A 27,754-nucleotide genomic window follows, 5' to 3' on the forward strand; every position below is an offset into this window, starting at 1 on the left:
CTTGTAGGTGACTTAACCTCTCCAGTGTTCTCCTCAGAAATTTTTTCTAGCTGGGTGGCATGAAAATGTAGCCGGTCGGGAACAGGAAATTTGGTGGTGGGGAAAATTAAATGTGCACTATTTTTATTAGTTAATTATTATTAATTATTTTCCAATGCTCAATATGACTTCCTTTTTTAAGGTTTGACACTTGTGCCAGAATATTTTTATTAAATTTAAGAAGTATCCAACTCAGGATCCTGCAACCCTAACAAAAATTTTAAATAACAATTGTTATGACATAAACCAAGAGGCACAAGTATTGCCGTTGTTGTGAAGAAAAGTGAAAACAATGAAAAACAGTATGGGAAACCTAATGAAGAAAAATATTCTTCAAAGCCAATTTGCATATGTAGAAGGTGTCTTCAGTTAAATACTTCTTTTCTTCCTAGAGGCACAGTTGTCTGCAGCTTTCCCATAATCAAAGTCCCCAGGATCTGGGCCCTCCAATGAGATTAGCATGAGATTATTTAGCGTGTTGTTGTTTGCACTCAGAGTACTGATTTGAGCCTCTCCGACCATAAAACAGTGATTTTCACTGCTTCAATGCCTCTTCCAGCTCTTAACTGTGCACGTCAAATTTCTTGCAGAAACCTTAAAAATATCTCTTCCTCTACCCATGCTAGATACATTTCATTTTTTGTCTTCCTCTATTCCAACCATTCAGCACGAGGTAAAATAGCTCCTTTAAAACACAAGGAGGTTTCCTTTAAGCGTAATTCAAGCATACGGTCTATAAAACCAGCTAACCAACGCCTTGAGAGAGTGTTACTGTACATGCCCAGACTTCATCAGACCATCAAGGAGCTTGGAGAGATGCACTAACTGCAGCCAAGAATATATATTATTGCACAATAATAGAGAAGGACTATGATAACCCAAGGGTTTTATTCTCTGTGGACAATAAATTACTTCAACCTGCATCCAGCACAATCACCTGTTCCACTGAAGACTGTGAAAAATCCCTTCACTTTTTTCCCGATAAAATTAAAAACCTAAATAATTCAATTAATACAGATCCCTCCTCCATTTACATTTTTCCCCAAAACTTCCCTCTCCACTGAGCTCCTTACTCAAATTTTTACCAGTTTCATATATAGTTACTAATGATCTGGGCTTCATTTATAAAACACTGTGTTGATCATAAAGTATGCGCATGCATACGCAAAAAAATCTGATTCATAAAATCAGCTTATGCACATTTCTACTCAATTTTCCTTTATAAATCATAATCATTTTATAAATGTGCACTCATGAATGCACCATGATGCTAATTAATCTTATACATATGCAATCACGATGCTGCAAACATTAATTTGCTAGTAGAGCAGCAGCCCTTCTGACATGTCAAGACCCCACCAGCTGCATTCAAGAACACCTGGTTGCACTCCACAACTGAGTGCACAAGATCACATATGGCATTATAACTCCTCGACTCTGAATTCTGGGGGTCCATATCAGGAGTGATCAGGTAGCCATATTGTACAAAAACATGAAAAAGTAAGGGTTTGGACTTGCCAGCAAGCCAGCCACCACGTACAGTACCGTCACTTCTGCCAAAGCTAGTTTGCCTCAAGATAAAAGAATCAAGGGTTGACTCAGGCCATAGAAGTATGATATGTGTTACGTCTCTTCTTGACGTCACATGCAACATCTTTGTTAACAAAAGCAACTTCACTCTCATTAGATAGCCTTATTGCAACAGACGTGCAGTAAAGTGATCTGATTACATTAGGAAAACTGGACACTGTTGCAGATTGCCTTTTTATGTTGGCAAAACATGTTATGTTTTATGTATGTACATCAAAACCATACAGAAACTGCATGTAGCACATCCTCAGTCAGGTAATGGCTTCTAGCACAGCAGGAATGATTGAGTGAAGCTTGGCTAAAATATTTCTAATCCCTCAGAGAATCCCATGAGAAGAAACATAGGCAGACTACAGTTAGGTCCATAAATATTTGGACAGAGACAACTTTTTTCTAATTTTGGTTCTGTACATTGCCACAGTGAATTTTAAATGAAACAACTCAGATGCAGTTGAAGTGCAGACTTTCAGCTTTAATTCAGTGGGATGAACAAAACGATTGCATAAAAATGTGAGGCAATTAAAGCACTTTTTTAACACAATCTCTTCATTTCAGGGGCTCAAAAGTAATTGGACAATTGACTCAAAGGCTATTTCATGGGCAGGAGTGGGCAAGTCCGTCGTTATGTCATTATCAATTACCGTATTTTTCGCACCATAAGACGCACTTTTTTTTCCCCCAAAAGAAGGTTGGAAATGTCTGTGTGTCTTATGGAGCGATATTGCGTCACAGACCATGATGTGTATTACCTGACAAAAGTCGACATCCAGGGGTAGAGGGCGACAAAACTCACTGTTACGTTACAGGCATTCTCTCTGTGCTTGGAGGAATGTTAGACTCATTGACTCGGCATCTAATGCTTGCATGTGCGTGAGTTGCGAAATGTAAACAAATGTAAACAATGGCAAGATGGCATCGACATCTCACGAGGGAGCGAAGCGAGTGCAGAAAACAAATGTTTTGCGCATTATCACTGAGTCGGACTTTTGTTGAGAGTGATCAGGAGATCGAACAAGAGAGTGAGGAACTGGCATCAGCTGATCGGGGCACCAGCCGATGCCGCCCCAGCTGAGCGCATTCGTGCACCTATGGCAAGATTCGTGTGGGAGGAATACCTAGACATTGATCCGTGGGAGCCAAACTGGCTACTGGACTTCACAAGACAGTATGGCTTGCTGTTGGACTCGACAGATTACCAGCCGCTGGACTACTTCAGGCTGTTCTTTCCTGAAGCTGCCTTTCAGCTACTGTCAGACAAGACAAACAGGTATGCACAGCAATTTTTTGAATCGAGGGCTGTGCTTGCACCGCATTCTCGTTTTTCAAACTGGAAACCCACAACAAAACATGAGATGAAGGGCTTTGTGGCATTACAAATATAGAAGGGACTAGACTGGCGATATAACTTCAGGGAGCACTGGTCCAAACGTGCTTTGTCCCCTGGTGGCTTTGGTCAGGTTATGCCGCGTGATGATAGGTACGTGCTCCTGCAAAGTGATTATGAGCAACTGAGCTTCATAAATTCTGACAATAGCGATGAGGAGTTCTTGGGGTTTCTATAAAACTACAAGAGTGCTTGAACCTTAAAGTCTCTCCTTATTTGTTAATGACAGTGATGATGTTTCTTAATACCGCTGTTGAATTTACATGGTTGAAATATTATTCTGCTATATTTTATTAAACATATTAGTACACCATTTGGTTCAGAATATTTTTCTTCTTGTTTTCCTCCTCTAAACCTAGGTGCGTCTAATGGTCAGGTGCGTCTTATGGTGCAAAAAATACGGTAAGCAGATAAAAGGCCTGGAGTTGATTTGAGGTGTGGTGCTTGCATGTGGAAGATTTTGCTGTGAACAGACAACATGTGGTCAAAGGAGCTCTCCATGCAGGTGAAAGAAGCCATTCTTAATCTGCGAAAACAGAAAAAACCCATTCGAGAAATTACAATATTACGAGTGGCAAAATCTACAGTTTGGTACATCCTGAGAAAGAAAGCAAGCACTGGTGAACTCAGCAACGCAAAAAGACCTGGACGTCCACGGAAGACAACAGTGGTGGATGATCGCAGAATCATTTCCATGGTGAAGAGAAACCCCTTCACAACAGCCAACCAAGTGAACAACACTCTCCAGGGGGTAGGCGTATCGATATCCAAGTCTACAATAAAGAGAAGACTGCATGAAAGTAAATACAGAGGGTGCACTGCAAGGTGCAAGCCACTCACAAGCCTTGAGAATAGAAAGGCTAGATTGGACTTTGCTAAAGAACATCTAAAAAACCCAGCACAGTTCTGGAAAAATATTCTTTGCACAGATGAAACCAAGATCAACCTCTACCAGAATGATGTCAAGAAAAAAGTATGGAGAAGGCGTGGAACAGCTCATTATCCAAAGCATACCACATCATCTATAAAACATGGTGGAGGCAGTGTGATGGCTTGGGCGTGCATGGCTGCCAGTGGCACTGGGACACTAGTGTTTATTGATGACGTGACACAGGATAGAAGCAGCTGAATCAATTCTGAGGTGTTCAGAGACATACCGTCTGCTCAAATCCAGCTAAATGCAGTCAAATTGATTGGGCGGCGTTTCATGATACAGATGGACAATGACCCAAAACATACAGCCAAAGCAACCCAGGAGTTTATTAAAGCAAAGAAGTGGAAAATTCCTGAATGGCCAAGTCAATCACCTGATCTTAACCCAATTGAGCATGCATTTCACTTGTTAAGACTAAACTTCAGACAGAAAGGCCCACAAACAAACAGCAACTGAAAGCCGCTGCAGTTAAGGCCTGGCAGAGCATTAAAAAGGAGGAAACCCAACATCTGGTGACATCCATGAGTTCAAGACTTCAGGCTGTCATTGCCAGCATAGGGTTTTCAACCAAGTATTAGAAATGAACATTTTATTTCCAGTTATTTAATTTGTCCAATTACTTTTGAGCCACTGAAATGAAGGGATTGTGTTAAAAAAATGCTTTAGTTGCCTCACATTTTTATGCAATCGTTTTGTTCACCCCACTGAATTAAAGCTGAAAGTCTGCACTTCAACTGCACCTGAGTTGTTTCATTTAAAATTCATTGTGGTAATGTACAGAACCAAAATTAGAAAAAAAGTTGTCTTTGTCCAAATATTTATGGACCTAACTGTATATAAACTGATGAAAAAGCTAAAAATGTCTTCAGTGCAAATACAGAGGATTGGCCCTTTTTAAAAGGGAACTAAAATAGACTATTGTACACCATACTCAATACTTTTGAGGTATGTTTGCCACATCAACACACATTATAACTGGTAATATGAATTATAATATGCACAAGTCATTATTTAGCTGGCCTGGCTGCATTTTACTCTTTGATCAACTGTGTCATTTCCCAGTTTCCCCTGAAATGTTACATACATATTGGTCAAAGCTTTTATAAATACACTGGCATGCAAAACTATTCAATCCCCTTGAAAGTCATCACAATGTTCTGCATGACAAAACATTTCTATACATATTAAGCTATTCAGTATTTTTAATGTGAACTCTTATGCTGTAACAATACATTTCCAAAATCAACATAAACCATTTTCTGTAGATATTGAACTAAATAAAAACTAAAAAATTAGTGTTTGCATAAGTATTAAAGCCCTACACATTAAACGGGTGCTTTTCATATCCGGAAAGATATAAAGAACTCACAAATAGTACCTAATTATATTTAAGTATGGTCAAATGAGTTTCACCTTTGTGTTGTTTGTGATTAATTTGTCATTTAGTAAACCAGGAGCTTCCAAAGAACAGAGGTCATACTTAAGCAAATACTAGATTTTGAGTTTTTCTTCTTAAAATGAAGGCAATAAGAAACCAGGGCCAATATGTTAATTATCAAATTGGCATAGTGTATGAGACCAAGATGTGTCAAAGTAAAAATTAAACAATCTAAATGACTGTTGACTTTGAGTGCACTGCCTTTTACCTGCCCTGCCCTTTTGGACAATTTCCCGTCTAAGAGATTTAATGCTTTTGTGGTTGGTAGAATCGTGATGTGCCTTCAGATTTTTTTAGTTACAGAAACAAGCCACCACACAAAAAGTTGGAAAACACTGCTCTCCCTGCACCTTGCATTACTTGCGACTCTTCAATTCCACCCGGGGGGGAATTTAAAGTTATTGTCTGTTTTTACATACATTTTTATTATTCTTTAATATTGTTTTTATCTATCAGTATGCTGCTGCTATAGTATGTGAATTTCCCCTTGGGATTAATAAAGCATCTATCTATCTATCTATCTATCTATCTATCTATTCTTTCCATAAATTAGCAAAGATACTGCAAACTTGAATCATGGTTAGGGATAATCATTACACTTCTATTTCGTTGAATTTTGTCTCTATATATTAGGCAGTCAGCACTGTAAACTGGCTGGCAGACCGGCGAGTTACATATATAGGCACTAGAGACTTATTTTGGTTTTAGTGCCACTCACAGACAACTTATTTAGCATTTATGTTATATGACATTGATTCAATCTTCTTACAGAAACAAGAAAAAAGGAGAGCATAATTTTAACCTTCGCAACTTTTCTCTAGTATTGCACCAGGACTGCTATAAACCCACCCCTTTCTTGACACTCCCCTGTACCTATGTCAGTATGTATAAATCAAGAAAATGAACACTAGTGCTACGTATGAACATGTAGCATACCCTTGTGATCCGCATAATACGAAATGTTAAACCATTAAATGAAAATTAAATTTCATAAAATGCTTAAAGGTAGTATATAAATACAGTACTGGATGTTTATGTAAATCTTTAGGTACACGCTTAACTTATTTGTACTATTGATTCATAATGTTAAGCACATTATATATATATATATATTATATACACACACACACATACAGAGAGTATTTTAACGCGTTAAATAGACCACATTAATCACAAAAATGAACACGTTAACATTATAACATTATATTATATATATATATTATATTATTACATTAAAACATTGTGAATTTCCCATTGGGATTAATAAAGTATCTATCTATCTATCTATAAATAACTGTATATGGCTCAAACATTAAATTTAAAATAACGTAAAAACAAATTAAAATTAAGATGGGGTACTAAGCTATGCATGTCTGACTCCTTACTGTATTAATGAAAAATAGTGGACGCTTTCTTCAAAATACTTGAAACTAATACATTGAAAAATGTTAGTTTTAAGACTTGACATGAGCATCCCAGCCGGAAGTCAGGCGCTATTAACCGTTATGAGGCTGTAATAGCAAGACTTTAATAATTCAGAAGTTACCGCACATATAGAAAAGGAAGGTTAACTTCACGAAAACTAGAGATAAATGTAAAGTATGGGCTCAAATTCTTGTTCTGTAAAAATGAGGTTTCACTTCCGCAAAATATGCAAGTCTTGTGATGCCCCCAGTCCTGGTAGTAACATATATACGCTAAGAATGAATCTCGGCATTAATACAGAAATTGTAATGGCATTTTTTGCAGAAATGTGTTAGGTAATCAGTGGGAAACCTACACTCAATAGAGAGCGGAGAGGCTAAGGACCTGCTGCTTTGCTGTCAATGAAGGCCATTTCATTTATGCTCCATACACACTGCTTCTTCAGTCATTATAGTATCTGTTAAAACACCATCAAGCACAATTTGGATCCCTTAGTCTTATAAACCGTGGTTTGGTAAATAAAAAAATGAAAGAAACCTGCACCTAGTCCTCATCTTTTCTTGACTCATAACAGGCGTTCATAATCTACTTTAAATAACGCAGCGATTAAAACTGAATAATTTTAACACAAAATTAAAAAACAATATCGCAGTGAATAAAATCACCTACCAGAGAATTGAATGCAACCAGCTACTGGTAACACAGGCTCCAAGTGACTACAGTTTGCTAATCATAATTTTCAATCAGTTACTCATTTCGGAAACCTCTCACTCACAGTCAGCTGAGCAACGCTGTACTGCGCCTGCGTACTGGAAACTAGGAGGTGGAGTTGAAATCTGCAGTTCCTTCTTGATGATGACAGGAATTTTTATTACTGCCATCTACTGAACCAGATGAATAAGTGCTTTCTAGAGAAGAGCATTCTGATTTTTTTTAAAGATAGCATTTTTCAAAAATGTTGTGTCGCAGGCTTAGATTATGGAGTTTAATCAAATGGACAGAGAATAGCGTTTAGAAAAACGTAAATACCTCAGTCACTATTGGATGAACAATCTGATTCAAACGAGCAAAAAATACATCAAATACCACTGAATACACAATGTAAATAACAGGAGATGTCAAAGTTAGAAAATATGAAATACTCCTTAATTGCCCTTATATATTAAGTAATGGCTTCATACCAATTACTGAAAACAATAAAGTGCTACTTATATACCTCCAATTGCTCTTATTATTTTATAGTATGCGTTTGTGTGGCAGAAAAGCTATATTAGTCAAACTTTGATAAAAAAAAGTAATGGAGAATAGGATTGACATGCACCAGTACCAGGGTAAGCTGTCACAGGGCTCAACCCTGTTAATGGAGCCCAGCTTTTGGCCCTGGAAGTCCACAGTGGCTGCATGATTGCATTCTAACCAAATTCTTAATTAAAAATTAATTCTTGTACTTAATGGAATTAATGTAAGAAGACAATCAATTACACCTTCTCCTTCTTGCTTCACTTATTAGCAGACTTAAGGTGAATATACATACAGATGTAAATGGTTCCAAGCAGGTTGGCTTTTCATAGTTATATGGCAGCTGGTTAAGATTTAAAAAAGAAAGAACCATTAAACTCTTAGCCAGGAAGAGAGCAAAAGAAATGGAAAAACACAATGGACTCCAGCGTACTAAAATATTTTGTACCTATAAGCATATTTCAGAATTGTTTGAAAATAGCAACCACACAAATTGAATCTTACCTTACAAAAATGCAGTCTATCAAACTGTTGTTTACCTCAATCACAGAGCAGAAACAGTTTTAACTTGTATTATAAATGATATTGTAATCTGTTCTAATGCAGGATATTGCAGTTATTATGCTTTTAAACCTACGTGCTGCATAAATTTTTATTTTTGATAATTTAGTTAGCCAGTCATGCTTTACTTTTAGTTCATTGACTTCACATTTTTCAAATCATTTTTCACTCCGAAGATAGTACTCCATCACTCTTTTCAGATCAGTGCTTGCACCAATGTTCTTTTTTTTATATGTGTCTTAATTAAGAGATAATTTTTATTCTGATTATGCTCAGCTTTTTGTATCATTTATACTTGTTCAAGTGCTTAATTGATAAGCTGAATTATTCATTTATGAAAGTGGAAGAATGATAATTATTTGTGTTTACATTTATTAAAAAAATGCAAGTTTTGTCAGACTGCGAATAGTAAGGCAATACAAACTACTCATAATGCAAACTCTTTCATTTTATTTTAGCTAAATCCTCTTGGCATTTAAGTAAAGGATTGACCCAAAAATTGTAGTCAGAAACAGGTAACATTTTGTTAATGGAAAAGGTAGGCCAAAAGCAAACATCACAGCCAAAACACAAAACAAAATGTTGCAGTTAAGAAATGCAGAAAAAGATATTTATTCTTACTAGAATTCTTTCATCTGAATGTTCAAAAGCTCTTGTCATTTTTAGAATTTATCCAGTCTTGGATAAGAAGCTGGTTTGAGCTGCCATCTTAAGTAGGCAAAGAAAAATAGAAAAGAGTCCAGTTGTAGACCTATGCAGCTCTGCTTTGTTGACAAGCCAATCATATTGCAGAAAAAAGTAAATAAGTTTTATTTTTAACAGATTTACTTCTTGATCTGTTTATAAGCAATGTTATTTTGTCATTAAATATATATTTAGATAAATTATATTGTGCAATTAAATTGAGCAGATTTTCTTAAGAACTACATCTGTAAAGAACAAAGAAAAATAATTTAAGTTATAACCCCTAATAAAAATACATTCTTAAAATAAATGCCGAAGAACATTAAGTTTTCAGAAAGGAAACTCAGTTTCAATGTTTTTTTTTTATTTTACAAGATATCTCTTTGTAGGATAACATATATGACTTTCAGGCGATGTGCAAGCTGCAGTCTTTTAGCTGAGGCTCTGTATTTCTCACTGTTTTTCTTTTTTTTCTGAATTTATTTGCCTGTTTATGTATTTATATTTTTAAAGAGGTTCTGTAAAAAGCCAAATTTCCCTCAACGGACAAATAAAGTTCTGTCTATCTATCTATGAACCTATTTAAGTCATACTTGTCTTAATTTATGAATTAAAGAATAGTTCCCTAGTAAAGACTATTTTCTATTCTATATTTTCACTAAAACACCCCAAAATATTTTGTAAACAGTTATTAAATTATATTTAAATATGACACTAATCTTTCTGTTTGTTCTGGTTGACGTAACTGTTGCTTCATATAAAACTAAAAATTGTTAGTTTTTGTTGTTGGCCCTCAACGTGCTGAAGTCATCCTGTACCCTTAGCAGACAAATAGCCCATAGCACAATGTTTCCACCTCTGTACTTGACTGTGGAGATGGTGTTCGTTGGGTCACACTCAGCATTTCTCTTCCTCCAAACACAGCAGTTTGAGTTGATGTTATGTTAATGGATCTACTTTTTTGTGGTGTATGTATACTGTTAACCCAGTGGTTCTGAAACTGTGGGGCAGGCCCCCCTAGGGGGCGCGAAGTAACAAAAAGGGGGCCACGAAGATGTGAAAAAAAGAAAACAAGAATTGAAAATATGAAAAATGCATCTATTGAAACCAAAACAAATTAACTTAAACTACATTCTGATACTAGAAAAATAAATATAGAGTTAGATAAATGTCGATAAAAGTTAAGTAGGTATAATAAAATATGCATCTATGATATATCATTAATTAAAAAAGAACAAATTGGTATTAGTGGGCTCCTTTCAAAAAACGTTAGTGGGGTGCGATTAAAACTGTTATGAAAACTCGGGTCACAAATACTTAAAGGTTGAGAAACGCTGTGTTAACCATTATGTGTGTGTATGCGCATTGATATAAGTTCTCTTGGTAATACAACAAGTTACAATAAAAAGAAAAAGATAGAAAGCAGTTATCACACAGCGTTTCTCAATCTATACTAATAAAAGGCAAAGCCCTCACTAACTGACTGACTGACTGACTCACTCACTCACTCATCACTAATTCTCCAACTTCCCGTGTAGGTGGAAGGCTGAAATTTGGCAGGCTCATTCCTTACAGCTTACTTACAAAAGTTAGGCAGGTTTCATTTCAAAATTCAAAGCGTAACGGTCATAACTGGAACCTCTTTTTTGTCCATATACAGTAATGGATGGCAGCTCGCTGGCCGTGGGAGGCGGGGTTGCGTATCGCGTCATCACACCTCACACGTAATCACGTGAACTGAATGTGAAGGAGAAAGGACGGCCTTATATGGCGTTCGTTTATAAAACAGCGGACAGGCTGTGTAAAGGCAGCTTCACAAAAAAACAGATCCTTAACAAATTGTTATTGGTATATTTTCCCTCAGTTTAAAAAGGTTTTCTTTTCTTCTTAATAAAAATTTAAAAGCAGAACTTCGCCGCTGCAAAGCGCGCCTGACTTTATTGAAAAGAAACTAAACTTGCAGCGCCGCTCTTCAATGATGCGCCGCTATTCAATGACACTTGCCCATCGCCTGACTTTACTGAAAAGAAACTAATCTTGCAGCACCGCCGCTATTCTATGACACTTGCCTAACGCCTGACTTTATTGAAAAAAAACTAAACTTGCAGCGCCGCTCTTCAATGATGCACCGCTATTCAATGACACTTGCCTAATGTCTGACTTTATTGAAAAGAAACTAAACTTGCAGCGCCGCTCTTCACTGACGCACCGCTATTCAATGACACTTGCCTAACGCCTGACTTTATTGAAAAGAAACTAATCTTGCAGTGCCGCTATTCAATGACACTTGCCTAACGCCTGACTTTATTGAAAAGAAACTAAACTTGAAGTGCCGCTATTCAATGACGCGCCGCTATTCAGTTACACTTGCCTTACGCCTGATGAGCCAAGAATTAGGGCGAAACACGTGTCACGTACTCTTTGCATTATTTGACAGTAAACTATTTTCAACCATTCTATGATCTGCTTCTCACAACTGAAGGCACTGTGGCTGATGTTAGCTGACTTGCTGGCCAACCATAAGCGTTACCTGGTAGGTAACCACCCATACAATCAGATTGTGATTCAGACTACGAATGCCGTGAATGTAATTACCCCGATCTACATACTAGAGAAAACCTCAATGAAGAAGAAACAGTGTGTAAGCATACATATTAACACATGTGCAATTAAACGTGTGCATTTACGGGGTGATTTCTCAGGCTTAAAAGCTTGCCTTTTATTAAAAAAGTAAATGCAAACTGTTTTCATTCTGAAGGGCACAAACCACGTTGGATTTCAGCCGTTAAACGTGCAAAAATGTCGGTACACCAGATAAATAAGTGCAACATATTATCAGTTGTATTGTATGCTTACAATACATATAGAAATGTGTTAATCGTTAACTAATAGTATGAGATGGTGTTTTTCGACTCGCGCCTTGATTTAAACGATTCCATGTCTTGGTGGGTTTGCATAGCTTATTGTCAATATCTTTACACCTGTTTTTAAGACTTATTGACTGAAACGGGCTTTCACGAAAAAAGTTAGGGCTTTGCTACAGGATACACCCTCCTCAAGTTAAGGAAGTAAAAATAAAGGTATATATTTCTGTTTTATTTAAACCTTTTAAGTTCGTATGCATAGCCCCATTTGGCTGTTTTAGGTTTTTTTTTCTTTCTTCAGTAATATTTAATCTCCTTAAAGAAAAACAACATATGCATTTTACTTTTTTGGTATATCTTTAGTAATATTTTAGTGTAAAAGGATAACCAGTATTTAAACCTTTTATGTTACTTTATAAAGTTATTTTACACAATGTTGAAAAATTAATAAGAAAGCTACATATTTTGGCAGCTGCTGCTTTAATTTTCAATGAAATGAAAAAAAGCTCTCCAAGAGAAAACCTCAATGAAGAAGAAACAGTTTGCACTATCTAAAAAGGAGAAACCCTCATTTATAAAGGTTTGCTGCAGATGACTTAACTGAAAATAAATGAATAGTTCCTATGTGTATAATACATATTTATCTATTTGACTTATGCCTTTATTCCAGCAACTTGCAACATCTGAGGTACAATTTGTTACATTACTTTTGTTTTTTGCAGCACAGGCAGGTGAAGTGACTTCCTCAGGGTCACACAGTGGTGTCAGTACCAGGATTTGAACTGACAAGCTCCGGGTTTGCTGAAATATTACTGAAGAAAGAAAAAAAACGAAAACGGGCAAATAGGGCTATGCATACAAATGTCCATCCATCCATTATCCAACCCGCTATATATCCTAAATACAGGAGCCAATCCCTGCCAACACAGGGCACAAGGCAGGAAACAAACCCCGGGCAAGGTGCCAGCACACCGCAGGGCGCACACACCCACACACACCCACACACCACGGACAATTTAGAATCGCCAATGCACCTAACCTGCATGTCTTTGGACTGTGGGAGGAAACCGGAGTACCCGGAGGAAACCCAGACAGACACGGGGAGAACATTCAAACTCCACGCAGGGAAGCGAACCCAGGTCTCCTAACTGGCACCTTTCACTCCGCCCGCATACAAACTTAAAAGGTTTAAATAAAACAGAAATATATACCTTTATTTTTACTTCCTTAACTTGTGGAGGGTGTATCCTGTAGCAAAGCCCTAACTTTTTCATGAAAGCCCCTTTCAGTCAATAAGCCTTAAAAACAGGTGTAAAGCTAAACTTGCAGCACCGCTATTCAATTACACTCGCCTAACGCCTCTCCTAAGGGGAGATACTGTGGGATCTGGGCATCAGTCAAAGCACCAATCACAGGCCCGATTAGAAAGCGGGAAGCTGTGATTTGTCGTCTCCCTCCCATGTAACAATCACAGCCGTGTTACAACGCACTATGGATGTATGTATATATGTATACATATGTATATGTAGATATGTGTATATGTAGATATGTATATATATATATGTATATATGTATATGTATATATATGTTTACATAACCTCTTTAGATAGATTGATAGATAGATACTTTATTAATCCCATTTAACACACTACTTCTCCGCTGCGAAGCGCGGTATTTTGCTAGTTTTATATAAGGTAGAATGTTGTAAGACACAACAGCCAAAGAGCTCAATTTTGGTTTCATCTGACCACAGCACTTTCTCCCAAGCCTTCTCTGAATAATTTAGATGTTCACTGGCAAACTTAAGACGGGCCTGTACATGTGCCTCCTTGAGCAGGGGGACCTTATGGGTGCTACAAGATTTCAATCCATTTAGGCGTAGTCTTTTACCAATGGTGTTCTTGGGGACTGTGGTCCCAACTGCCTTCATATCATTAACAAGCTCCTCCCGTGTAGTTTCGAGCTGATCCCTCACCTTTCTCATGATCATCCTCACCACATGAGACAAGATCTTGCATTAAGCTCCAAACTGAGGACGATTGATGGTTGTTTTATATTTCTTTCATTTCTGAATAACTGCACCAGCAGTTGTCACTTTCTCGTCAAGCTTTTTGCTAAAGGTCTTGTAGCCCATTCCAGCCATGTGTAGGTCTACAATCTTGTCCCTGACATCCTTTGACAGCTCTTTGGTCTTGCCCATGGTGGTTGAGAGGTTGGAATGGAAGAAATTGATTCTGTAGACAGGTGTGCTTTATACACATAATGAGCTGAGATCAGGAGTATCTGTGATTGATCGATCGATCGATCGATCGATCGATCGATCGATCGATCGATTGATTGATTGATTGATTGATTGTAATCTGTGTGCCATATGGGCACACAGCCAATCTTTGGGAGACAGAATTCTGGTTGGGTTGTAGGGGATCCAATACTTGTTTCACTCAATGACATGCAAATCAATTTATAACTTTTATGTAATGTGTTTTTTTTTCTGGATTTTTGGTTGATATTCTGTCTCTCCATTAAAATGAAACTGCCATAAAAATTAGAGACTGTTCATTTCTTTGTAAGAGAACAAACTTACAAATTCAGCAGGGGATCAAATAATTATTTCCCCTACTATATATATTGTCACACACGTGTGATTGGGAGGCAGCTAGAGATTCTAAATAATAGTAGTATCACGCCAGACCAGGGAGTGGCGAGCTGAACTAACTTTCTCTCTCCGTCCCATGCAGACTATCTCCGGGAAATCCCACTAGGTGCCAGTGCTATTGATGGCGTCACGTCCCGGTACCGGGGCTGTGGATGACGTCACCTCCAGTCCCGACACTATGGATGACATCACTTCCAGTCTCAATGACATCACTTCTGGCTCCGGTCCAGATGATGTCACTTCCTGTCACAGCCTTTAAAGCTGCCATCTTATCAAACCAAAATCAGTTTTGTTTTGGACTTCAACTTGAACACAATTCACCAAAATTAACCTTTTGCAGCCAGGGCACAATATATGGGAGGCTGCCTCAAACCTTTTTGAAGTACTTGTGTCTTTCTTGTTACAATATATATTGATAAAATATCAGGCAGCAGACCGAAAAAGGTTTGGGGATGGCCACCCCATATATTGAAAAAACAATGGAGCAAAGAAAACACATTTTATAAAGCAGAGTTCACAACTGAACTGACTAACAGATTGAGACTACTCTATAAATATGGTGGGTAGGAGGATAGATAGATAGATAGATAGATAGATAGATAGATAGATAGATAGATAGATAGATAGATAGATAGATAGATAGATAGATAGATAGATAGATAGATAGATAGATAGATAGATAGATAGATAGATAGATAGATAGATACTTTATTAATCCCAATGGGAAATTCACATTCTTCAGCAGCAGCATACTGATACAATAAATAATATTAAATTAAAGAATGATAATAATACAGGTGAAAAAAACAGACAATAACTATGTATAATGTTAAATATTAACGTTTACCCCCCCTGGTGGAATTAAAGAGTCGCATAGTTTGGGGGAGGAACGATCTCCTCAATCTGTCTGTGGAGCAGGACAGTGACAGCAGTCTGTCGCTGAAGCTGCTCTTCTGTCTGGAGATGACATTATTTAGTGGATGCAGTGGATTCTCCATAATTGATAGGAGCCTGCTGAGCGCCCTTCGCTCTGCCACAGATGTTAAACTGTCCAGCTCCATGCCAACAATAGAGCCTGCCTTCCTCACCAGTTTGTCCAGGCGTGAGGCATCTTTCCTCTTAATGCTGCCTCCCCAGCACACCACTGCGTAGAAGAGGGGCGCTCGCCACAACTGTTTGATAGAACATCTGCAGCATCTTATTGCAGATGTTGAAGGAAGCCAGCCTTCTAAGGAAGTATAACCGGCTTTGTCCTTTCTTGCACAGCGCATCAGTATTGGCAGTCCAGTCTAATTTATCATCCAGCTGCACTCCCAGATATTTATAGGTCTGCACCATCTGCACACAGTCACCTTTGATGATCACTGGGTCTATGAGGGGTCTGGGGCCTCCTAAAATCCACCACGAGCTCCTTGGTTTTGCTGGTGTTCAGGTGTAGGTGGTTTGAGTCGGACCATTTAACAAAGTCATTGATTAGGTCCCTATACTCCTCCTCCAGCCCATTCCTGATACAGCCCACGATAGCAGTGTCATCTGCGAACTTTTGCACATGGCAGGACTCCGAGTTGTATTGGAAGTCCGATGTATATAGGCTGAACAGGACCGGAGAAAGTACAGTCCCTTGTGGCGCTCCTGTGTTGCTGACCACAATGTCAGACGTGCAGTTCCCAAGACGCACATACTGAGGTCTGTCTTTAAGATAGTCCACGATCCATGCCACTAGGTATGAATCTAATCCCATCTCTGTCAGCTTGTCCCTAAGGAGCAGAGGTTGGATTGTGTTGAAGGCGCTAGAGAAGTCTAGAAACATAATTCTTACAGCACCACTGCCTCTGTCCAAGTGAGAGAGGGATCGGTGTAGCATATAGATGATGGCATCTTCCGCTCCCACCTTCTCCTGATATGCAAACTGCAGAGGGTCAAGGGCGTGTTGAACCTGTGGCCTAAGGTGGTGAAGCAGCAGCCTCTCCATGGTCTTCATCACATGTGATGTCAGAGCAACAGGCCGAAAGTCATTCAGCTCACTAGGACGTGATACCTTTGGGACTGGGGTGATACAAGATGTTTTCCAAAGCCTCGGGACTCTCCCCTGTTCCAGGCTCAGGTTGAAGATGCGCTGTAGAGGACCCCCCAGCTCTGATGCACAGACCTTCAGCAGTCGTGGCGATACTCCATCTGGACCCGCTGCTTTGCTGGCACGAAGTCTCCTCAGCTCTCTGCTCACTTGCGCTGTTGTTATTATGGGTGGAGATGTTTTTCCTATGCTGGTATCAGCAGAAGGATGTGTGGAGGGTGCAGTACTCTGAGGTGAGAGTGAGAGTGGGTTAGGGTGGTCAAACCTGTTAAAAAAGTTATTCATTTGGTTTGCTCTCTTCACGTCTCTCTCAATGGTGGTACCCCGCTTCGAGCTGCAGCCAGTGATGATCTTCATCCCATCCCACACTTCCTTCATGCTGTTATTCTGCAACTTCTGCTCCAGCTTTCTCCTGTACTGCTCCTTCGCCGCCCTGAGTTGGACTCGGAGTTCCTTCTGCACGCGCTTGAGCTCATGCTGATCACCGTCTTTAAAAGCCCTTTCCTTCTGATTCAAAAGGCCCTTGATGTCACTTGTAATCCATGGCTTGTTGTTAGCATAGCAGCGTACTGTTCTTACTGGAACTACAATGTCCATACAGAAGTTGATGTAGTCAGTAGTGCAGTCAACAACTTCCTCAATGAGGTGGAGTCAGGACAGCTGTAACAGGAACTAATGTGACAGGAAGGGGAATTCTGGGTAGCAGAAATTATGTCATCAGGGTAGGTCGGAAGTGATGTCAACAGTGGGTGGATCAATGGTGATGTCATTAACCCCTTAACCGCCCTCTGCCGGATATATCCGGCACCGTTGTTTTATTGCTAACGCCATACTGCCGGAATTATCCGGCACATTTGCCTGTGGTTATATGAATGCCTGGCAAGTAGTATAACTGACGGTTTGGCGTGGGTATTATTACTACGTTGTATTTCGACAAGTCTGTGGTTGTTTTGGCCGGTCATGTGACGTGATTCGCATGTAACAGCTGTGAATATGGCGAAACGTAAACTGACTTCAAGTGAGGCTTTGCAGGCGATTTTGGACAGTTCTGATCATGATTGTAGCAGTTCTGAAGAAGATTTTAGCGACAGTGATGAGCAGCAACGTGCGCTGCATGATACTGTGAATGAAGACGCATCGGATGACGGCGCTGAGTGGGTGTATCCCCAGCATCTCAGCTGGGCTGCTGCCTGTGGTGAACTACCTTTTCTGCATTCGTTTGAGGGAACGTGTGGCTTTATTGTTGATGTAAACAATTACACTGCTGAGCAGTTTTATGAGCTGTTTGTGTCACCTGATTTGATCAGACATTTTGTCCATCAGACAAATCTGTATGCAGCACAGTTTATTGAGAAAAATCCCAATTTACCTCCACATTCCCGTGTTCGTGCTTGGTTTGACACTGATGAAAACGAAATGAAAAAATTCATTGGGATTTTGATGTTGATGGGAGTAATCAGAAAACCAGATATTGAGATGTACTGGTCTACAGATCCTATGTATGCAACACCTATTTTTGCAGCTGTCATGACACGTAACCGATTCTCTTTGCTGCTGAAATTCTTTCATTTGAATGACAACAGAAACGAGCCAGATAAGAAAGATCCAAACCGCGACCACTTGTTCAAGCTACGTCCTTTGATTGATCATTTATTTGAAGCATTTCAGTTGCCCTACATGCCAGGACCGTCAGTTGCAGTTGATGAAAGTTTATTGTCGTGGAAGGGCCGCTTACAGTTTCGACAGTATCTACCATTGAAAAGGGCACGGTTTGGTATCAAGATGTTTTGCTTAGCTGAGAATTCAGGTTACATTTATAGATTTCGTGTATACACTGGCAACTTGCACAACATTTAGTGGTCAATACTGCTTGAATAAATGTAAAAAATGTAAAAAAAAATGTAAAAAAGTAAAAAAACGAAAATTGTTCAGATTTCGCCTGGCTTGGGGAATATTTAGGGAGTTGGCGGTTAAAGGGTTAAGAGTCAGGGTCTTCAGGTGGACTGCAGAAGGATAAGAGGAGAGAGAATCAAGTGAGAGTGCTAACCCCCAGCCTGACTGACAAACTATTTGTGCCTATAAACTGTTCCCCATGCACACATGTGTGACACGGTCCCCCCCTCAGCCCAGATCCATTGGGTCGGGCAGCCTGAACCTAGAGGTCATGAATCCGAGAAAGAGCATCAGCATTGGCCTGGAGAGAACCCTGATGATAAAGGTTGGAGGTCCAAAAAACAACGAGTGACACGAAAGTTAGACTCCTTGTGCACCTCCATCCACCGCAGAATGGCATGATCAGAGACCAGGGAAAACTCACGGCCCAAGAGGTTGTACCTGACTTGTGTTACTACTCATTTGATCGCCAAGGCATCCTGTTCCACCGCCGCATACCTGGTTTCCCTTTCCAGCACTTTTCAGCTCAGGAACATGACAGGGTGTTCGACACCATTTGACACTTTGGCTCAGCATGGCACTGAGTCCTGTATCCGAAGCATTGGTCTGGAGGATAAAAGGCAGAGAAAAGTTAAGAGCCATTAAAACAGGTGCCAACGTAAGGGCCTGCTTTAGGTCACGAAGTCTGTGCTGAAGTCCCCGGATTTGCGAGTGCGCAATTCACTAGGGGATAAGGTGGGATGTAAGTGGAGAGAGAGGGGAGGGTTGTGTGCACTTTCAAACCCCTTCTCAGTATTACATACAGGAGTAGTAGTAGTAAACGGGTTTAAAGTGGAAGCCCTCTTCAATTCCGGCAGCAACATTTCCATTGTTGACAACCGCTATGTAGTACTCCCACGACAATGGATAAACATAAAGAACAGTATAACTTGTATTCACAGAGAAGTCCGACATTATGAAACCGTCCTATGTTTCATCAACCATGGAAGATCGCTGAAAAAGTTTCCTATAGCGGTCCTCCCAAATCCACCTTTTGCTGTGATTCTAGGGCAGAACTGGTCTAACAATAAAAGTGGTGTAGTACTGAATACTCCCAGACCTAATTAAGGCCTAGTGATAGATTGTCTCTACACTGTGTACTCAGCCATCCCTCTGAAATACACTTCCAATTTAGAGAGAAGCCGGCTTTGTTTAAGAGGGAGCAATGGAATGACAACTTCCTAAAACACTGCTAAGAATGCAGTAGTACTTGTCAATGGCCAACACACACATCAGCCCATGCTTTGTAATAGAAAATGATCTATTATATCGGGTCACTGAGCATGAGGGGGAGGTACGGAAGTTGTTGTTAATCCCACGTACCTACCAGTGGCAGGTCTGTGAGTTAGCACACGCCCACCTCCTAGGAGGCCATTTGGGCACCGAAAAGATACTAGAGCATGTCAAGCTCTGATTCTATGGCCTGGAATTAATGGGGAGGTTTACTGTTTTTGTATCTCTTGTCCAGAGTGTCAATTGAGGCAAATTCCTAGTAGGGACCGTGCTCCTCTCATTCCCCTTCCCTTGATTGATGTCCCATTTCAAAGAATTCAAGTCGATATAGTAGGACCCCCTAGAGCCCTCAGCCCTGGGACATAAATATATATTAGTTCTCGTGGATTATGCAACCCGATACCCAGAAGCTGTTCTGTTGCACTCACGTACATCTAAAGCTATCGCATGGGAACTGGTAGGGTTCTTTGCGCAAGTCAGCATCCCTAAGGAAGTCCTTACAGATCAAGGGACACTGTTTACCTTGGAGACGTTCAGGGAGATGGACAAATTACTTAAAATAGAGCACTTAAAGACTGTGGGTATCATCCTCAAACTAACAGTCTTGTCAAGAGGTTCAATCAAACTCTCAAACAGATACTTTGCAAGGTGGTCAGTGGGGATGGGAGGAATTGGGATCAGATCCTCCCCCTCATTCTCTTTGCCCTCGGGAAGTCCCTCAAGCCTCTACAGGGTTCTCGCCTTTTGAATTATTATATGAACGACAACACCGGGGTATATTGGATATTTTAAAAGAAGGTTGGGAAGGAGAGGCTCTTACCACTACAAATATTTTGGAATATATCGTGCAGTTATGAGATAGATTTGGAAAAATCCGACCTATATTAAAGAGTCACATGGAGGAGGTGCAAGCAGCACAGGCCCACTATTATGACCGCAGCATGATACTCCGAGAGTTCCATCCGGGGGATTGTGTCATGCTGTTGGTTCCCACCTCCCATTCCAAATTACTAGCCCATTGGCAAGGCCCCTATGAAGTTAAGGAAAGGTCTCGTCGATTATTTGGTGAAATAACCTAATCAGCGACCGAGTGAGCAGATACATTATGTGAACATGCTGAAACTGTGGAAGGAAAGGGATCCTGCCGCCTCACCACTTCTTTTAAGTTTTGCTCTTGGAATTCTAAGAAGACACTCATTTGAAGATCTAAGGTTACGATTTGGAGTGTAAGCTGTAAGACATTCCAAAATATAAGATGGAGCGAGATTACTTAAGGCTTTGTAAACCATAAGCAGTATTTTGAAGTCAATTCTAAATGACACAGGTAACCAATGTGGTGACATCAAAACTGGAGAAATGTGGTCGGATTTTCTTTTCCTAGTTAAGATTCTAGCAGCTGCATTTTGCACTAGTTGCAATCGATTGATGTCTTTTTTGGGTAGGCTAGTCCTGAGAGGAGTGTGTTATAGTAATCTAGTTGACTGAAAACAAAAGTGTGAACTAATTTCTCAGCATCTTGCAGTTTTATAAGATGGATGCTGCATTCAGTGACTTAAAACAGGCCCTAACAACTGCACCTGTATTAAAAGCGCCTAATTTCTCTCTTCCTTTTATCCTCTAGACGGACGCTTCAGACACACTTCTTTCTGGGTACTCTATTGAGCCAAAGCGTTGATGGTGTGGAACACCCCGTCATGTTTCTGAGCTGGAAACTGCTGGACCGTGAGACCAGGTATGCGGCAGTGGAAAGAGAGGCCCTGGCGATTAAACGGGCAATTACACAGTTGAGGTACAACCTCTTGGGTCAAAATCTGTGGGTCACCAGGTGGTTTCTTGACCTTCAACCTTATAAGTTTTTGCTCGTTCACCGTAAGGGCTCTCTCTGTGCCAACACCAATGCACTCTCCCGTATCCACGCCCTCTCAGTCAGGGACACCCGACCCGATGGGTCTGGGCTCAGGGGAGGGCCTTGTCACACACGTGCGAGTAGAGACAACTAAAGGGCCTGAATAATAGTAATTCCATATCCGACCAGGGGGTGGCAGAGTGCACTGACTGTGATGTCTCAGTGTGATACTTGTGACACCTTGTCTAATGAAATCTTGTCTAAGCTCCTGCAGTTGTTCATCCCATCCTGATGGGTCTGAACAAATATGGTTGTAACATATTGCTTAGCTGAAAATAATGGAGCGCCTTATATGCTTGGGGTGGAAGCTATCCCTTCTTATGTAGGTCCATCTGTCCGTCGGTTTGTGAAAAACAGAAGTTACAAGGGTGTAATCATTCAGTTGAACAATGGTGTCAAGGAAGCTGACTTCTGTTTTTGAGTAATTAAGCTTCAGCTTTATGTTGGGGTGGAATTATATTCATTATGAAAATGAAGGAGGTCCTTCTCACTGGCAGTCCAGATTATGAAGATGTCATCTACAGTATGTAACAGTGGTACAACATTGGTTTTAAGACGCATGTTGACATAAAATCTTCCTCCAATTTTGCCATATATATGTTTGAATAGTAAGGTGCAAACCGACAGCCCATTGCAGTCCCCATTTGTTGCAAGTAGTAGTATAAGTGTGGTGCAATACACTGAGATAATTCTAATGACATGACTTCATAGTCAGGGAATGTACTTGCTTAAGATACTGGATCCTTTTCCATATTTCTAAAACACCCTACATTTGGTCAGCTAAATAAATTTAGTTCATATGGTAAACAACTTAATTGACATGCACTCACTGAGCAAATTAGAAACACTTCACTAAAACTGGATAGGGCATAATTTTGCTTCTAAAACAATTTCAGTTATTCAAGGAATGGATTTCACAAAATATTGGAAACATTTGTGATGTGATTTTGGTCTGTGTTGACTGGATTGAATCAAAGAATTTCTGCAGATTTGTCAGCTGCACATTCATGCTGTGAATATCCCGTTTTAGCACATCCTAAAGATGTTCTACTGAATTTAGATCCTGTGACTGGGAAGACCATTTAGGAACACTGAACTCACTGTCATGCTCATGAAACCAGTTTGAGATGACTTTTCCTTTGGGACATGGTGCATGATAATGCTGGAATAGCCATTAGGAAATGGGTAACTTGTGAACACGAAGGGAAACACACAGTCAGCAAAAATATTCAGGTAGAGCGTGATTTTCATGCAGTGATTGTTTGGTATTAATGGGGCAGAAAGGTGACAAGAAAACATTCCCCACATCATTACACCATCATCAGCCTGGACTGTTGACACAAGGAGGGTTAGGTACATCGATTCATGCTGTTGATACAAAATGTTGATTCTACCATCTGTGTGCCATAGGAGAAATTGAGATTTAATCAGACCAGGCTACATTTTTCCAATCTTCAGCTGTCCAGCTTTGGTGAGCCTTTGCCCACTGCAGCCACATCTTTCTGTTCTTAGCTGGCAGGAGTGGAACCTGACATGGTCTTCTGCTTTTGTGGCCCATCCACCTCAACATTCAAAATTTTGTGCATTCTGTTGTACAAAGTGTTTATTTGAGTTGTTGTTCCTTTTCTGTCAGCTTGAACCAAGCTGTCCCTTCTCTTCTGACTTCTCTCATAAACAAAGAAATCCTGTCTACTGAACTTCCATCATGGGATATGTTTTGTTTTCACATGATTTTGAGTAACCTCTAGAGACCTCTCTACATGAGGAGACCAGCAGTTACAGAGATACTCAAAACATCCTGTCCGGCACCAACAATCATGCCAGGGTTGAAATCACTTACATCACATTTTTATCCCCATGCTGGTGTTTGATGTGAGTATTAACTGAAGCTCCAGGCCAATATCTGCACAATTGTATACTGTCACATGACTGGCTGACTAGAATAACTGTATGGATAAGCAAGTGTACAAGTGTTCCTAACATTAGCCAAAGAGGAGTCACTTATTCTGATCTCACAAGGAGACTGAAGATATTTTATAAGAGGGGACCATAAGATGAACAAAGTCAGTAAAATGGGCTCAGTTTCAGTAATCAGAAATTAATACTATCTTTTGTAAATGCCATTTCACAAACCAAGAATCAAAGTCATAAAACCAGAAGAAAATATTCAATGAACCAAAGGAATTCTGATGAACTTTTAACTTGTGTTTTGTTTGTCCAATCTCAGATATTTAATGGATGTGTGGCAACCTTTAAATAATTGCTTTGACAATGTCTCCCGCTGTGCCTTGCAATGCCTTTTGGAAATATTTCCATGGAAACGGCAATGCTAATACACAGAAAATAGTGTTGCCCATAATAAAACAAAATTATGTAATGATAACAAATAGCAACTTTATTTAGAAAGCTTCCAGAAAGACATACATGTAAACTTTGAATTCTTTGGTTAGAAAACCCTTAAATAGACACATACTGTAGATTGTGGAATAAGGATTACAAATTGCCACAAAAAACTGAAGAGAAAGACAATTCATAACACCATTGATCGATTCAATTGTCTTACATTTTCTTAGTGGAGTTTTTGATGATTGCATGTCCATCTTGGATTTGGAGGCTTTTCTTTTAGGCACAGGTCTGATAGGGTTTCTTCTGTCTGTCCATATTTAGGCTTGGATTGGTTTAATAAGGCTATGACAGGCTTTACATGTTTATGACACTCTCTTGTACACACTGTAAGAATGGACGCTGTATAGCGCCCGACCTGACACAAATTGGACATGGGAGGTATGTGTAAAATAAAGCAAACTATTTATTTTCTTCAGCTGGAGGGCATGTCTTCCCTGTAATCCCTCCAGCCACAACACAGTCCCAAATAAAGCACAGTACACCAAGCACTCTCTCTCCTCTCTTCCACCACCACTTCTCCTCCTCAGCAAGCTTCGTCCTCCTCTTCCTCCCGACTCTGGCCGCTGAGTGGTGGTTGCTGGCCCCCTTTTATCAGGCACCCAGAAGTGCTCCAGGTGGTTGATTGCTGATATTTGGCTGCACTTCTGGGTAAGGCAAAACCAGTGCCCAAAAGGGGCCAGCCACTCCTGTTGCAGCACCCCCTGGCAGGGCCTGCGAAACCCCACACAGCTGCACAGAACTCCAACCCCCATGAAGTCTTGGGGGAGTCCGAAGCACCACTGCAACCCAGGGATGCTGCCATCTAGTGTCCAGGGGGAGATACTGGGCTTCCCACCCTTGCCCCCCTGGCAGATGTGGTGAAGGGGCTTCCCGGCCAGTCATGGACCCTGGCCATCTGTCACAACACTTTATACTGACCAATACTATACAGTATACAATATGGATTGGGTTCTGTACTACCAACCCAGCACATTCACTGCATCATTTGCTTGTTCGTTGACTATCTGCTTGACCAGCTACATACTTTAACCTTTTTCAGACAAAATGGATCAGTGCACTTGTTCGAATCACCATCCTTTAAGGACCCTTTTTTATAAGTATTTTTAAACAAAATCAGGCTCATAATATCACATTGATCATTACTGCTTTTTTTAATTCTGGTCATACAGTTCAATATTGGCTCTGTGAGGGTATGGACATAAGGTTGTTGTGATTGACTGGTGCCATCCAGGTCTGGTTTGTACTTTGTGCACAATATTGCTGAGATAGACTGCAGACATAATTACCCTGTACAGTATTAGATTAACTGGGACAAATGAGTGTCCCCAGGCTTCTGGAGTTGTGAGGCAGCAGTGCACATTCTCTATATGTGTCTCACTTAATCCTTGCTCCATTTTATTGGTGTGGTCAGGGCCAGATTTTCCTATAGGCTAACTAGGCTTCAGCCTAGGGCCTCAAGATCAAGAGGGGCCTGCATTCAAATTGTTAGCAAAATTAAAATTACACTATTCTAAAAACAGTGAACACTAAAACACTGAACCGAAAATAAGGAGAAATTCTACGCATATGACTAATAAACAAACATAAAAATGTATTGGTTAAGATCAACGCGTTCGGCTCATTGGGTCTGTTCGTTTGTATATACTAGATTGCACCAAAGTATAGTTCATACGTTCACTGATTGCTATGGCAAATATTGACGTGCCTTATGCTACTAAGCTCTGGTTTGTTCTTGCATAAATAAAGTGCAGATTGGTGTAGATTGGAACAGACAAACGAACAGACCTATTGATATCCCGACGTTCGGTTATATTCGTGTTACTTCGATAATATGAAACACGTGTTAATGTTATTAGAAAAGATTCTTATTTTAGGATTGCATACATGATCATTTGATTCTCGCCTTTTGAGTTCAGTAGGTTCAATACTTTAGTGAAGTGTTTATAGACTATTGAAAATTTTTTTGTGACAATATCTTCATTTTGCGGAATTCTAGATAAGTTCTTAACATATGTTTTAATTTGTATATTTTAAAATGTATATTACATGCTTTATTTTATATTTTCATGATTATATATATATATATAATTCATTATTCATAATTGCTATTTTTTTCAATGAGACAAAATAACAGTTCCATACAATCTTGATTGAAAAATGATCATTTAGTTTCATTATTGAATTAAAGATATTTTGGAAATATTTTTTAAATTGATTAGTGTTTGAAATTCAGAAATTATGAAATTAACATTTATTATTTTATAAACAATGACTATTATAAGAGACGCGCTATTCACGGAAATGAGTTTTTGTTTTACTTCAATTTATAATTCGAAAATGAATTGTTTATCGAAAAAAATTCTGTGTGAAAAAGTTTAGAAAGAAATTCTTCTAATCTACTATTTCGTTTTAAATGTATACTTGGATTGAATCAGTTCTTAAATAAAATAACTATTAACATAAAATTTAATATGATATACAATTTGATATTTTCTTTTTTGTGATCTGGATTTTGTTTGAATAAAGTTGCATTTTTGGTTTAGTTTAAGACTTAAAATTCATAATAATTCATACTTAAACTTTAAATGCGAATTATTATGAAATAAATTTAACAACATAGCGAGTCTAATTGAAACCATGGAAAACATCTTGCGTACGTCTTTATGAGAGGAAGTCAACTTTGCGTGCCTTCTGTGCTGCAAATTCCCTGATAAACTGTCCGTAATCCAGATATCTAGCAACGTCATGTTCAACTGATAACAGGGCCAAATGATTCAGTCTCTCTTGAGTCGTTGATGTCCTCAAGTAATTTTTAATCAACTTCAGTTTTGAAAAACGTCTTTCACCTGAGGCCACTGTAACTGGGATTGTCAACGCAATACGTAAAGCCACTGCAAGATTTGGAACTGCAGTGTTCAGTTTGTTTTCATAAATGAATTGGGCGGAGTAGTGGCTCTGAGGCTAAGGATCTGCGCTGGTATCCCGAAGCTGTTGCATTATTTGGCAACAAGGAGGAGAACATTCGCAGCTCGGTATGTAAATCTCGGTCAACATCTGAGTGAGAACTGTCAGTTAACACAATGCTTAGATCTGCACAGCTTTTCACCAATTCATTATCATTCATGCTAGCAATTTTCCCCCAGTCGTGAAGGAATCCAAAGAAATCAAAGTGATGTTTCATCAGAGTGAACCTTTCAGTTATGGACATAACATTAACTTGTAAGACGACTCGCCCACTTGCACTAGCTTCGCTTCTATATGCGCGTGTCCGTAACTTGAAAACCAAGTGGCGGCCCATGATATTCTCATTATGGCAGAACGTTATAATACTACATATAGCTTACTGCTCCGACTCTAGTGACATTAGTAAATACAGCGTACTAATTAAC

At 39.5% G+C, this 27,754-nt stretch overlaps 1 protein-coding gene across 2 annotated transcripts in view; it reads right to left on the reverse strand.

Moving 5' to 3' along the window:
* Positions 1 to 27,754, reverse strand: part of LOC114663728 (V-type proton ATPase subunit C 1-A) — a 226,376-nt gene that overhangs the window by 197,719 nt on the left and 903 nt on the right. The window contains exon 1 of one of the 2 annotated variants that reach the window (XM_028817649.2): positions 7,480 to 7,622. The exons of the other annotated variant lie outside the window; for it this stretch is intronic. The gene's annotated coding sequence lies outside the window, so the exon portion shown is untranslated. Of the gene's footprint in view, positions 1 to 7,479; positions 7,623 to 27,754 lie in introns of those variants that run through there. 2 annotated transcript variants of the gene reach the window in all.

The sequence above is a fragment of the Erpetoichthys calabaricus genome, chromosome 13 (genome assembly GCF_900747795.2).
Source record: "Erpetoichthys calabaricus chromosome 13, fErpCal1.3, whole genome shotgun sequence".
Taxonomy (NCBI): Eukaryota; Metazoa; Chordata; class Cladistia; order Polypteriformes; family Polypteridae; genus Erpetoichthys; species Erpetoichthys calabaricus.